This window comes from Penaeus monodon, chromosome 32 (assembly GCF_015228065.2).
Source record: "Penaeus monodon isolate SGIC_2016 chromosome 32, NSTDA_Pmon_1, whole genome shotgun sequence".
Lineage (NCBI taxonomy): Eukaryota > Metazoa > Arthropoda > Malacostraca > Decapoda > Penaeidae > Penaeus > Penaeus monodon.
The window spans coordinates 37,470,693-37,471,220 of NC_051417.1; positions in this window are offsets into that span (position 1 = coordinate 37,470,693).

The following is a 528-nucleotide window of genomic DNA, read 5'->3' on the forward strand; positions in this document are numbered from 1 at the left end:
CACTTAGAATGATGAGATCGATCACGATCGATCAGAGGCACGCCAAATGTTAGCAACAATTCAGCAACGGCGGGTCGGTTTGTGAAAAATAGTCATGACTTCATCTTATGTTTCCACGGTGTTGTGACTCGCTCCTTTCACAGTGCCCATGAGCACGTGAGCCCCTCCTGCGACACCATGATACAGGGCGCGAACTCGAAACCGTTGCATGCTTGCATAGAAAACATGCTGGATATTGCAGCCGGTGTGCAAAAACATTAAGGTTTGGGCCATTTCACAGGCCTAAAGCCGAATTGTGAGATCTGATTTTATACCTACCACATTTGCATGCAGCATTTTGTTTATCGACCTCTGTTACCCTTAACTACAAGGAGCTTCATGAATTAACCATCCTTCTAAATTACGGTCGCGGTCCTCTGCTTTGGGTATCTATAGCTGATTGTAATGTGAAGGTTACTTGAAAATGGTCAAGTATGTCCTATTCAAATCAGTCTGATAGGTACGGATAGGAACACGTAATATTGTTTG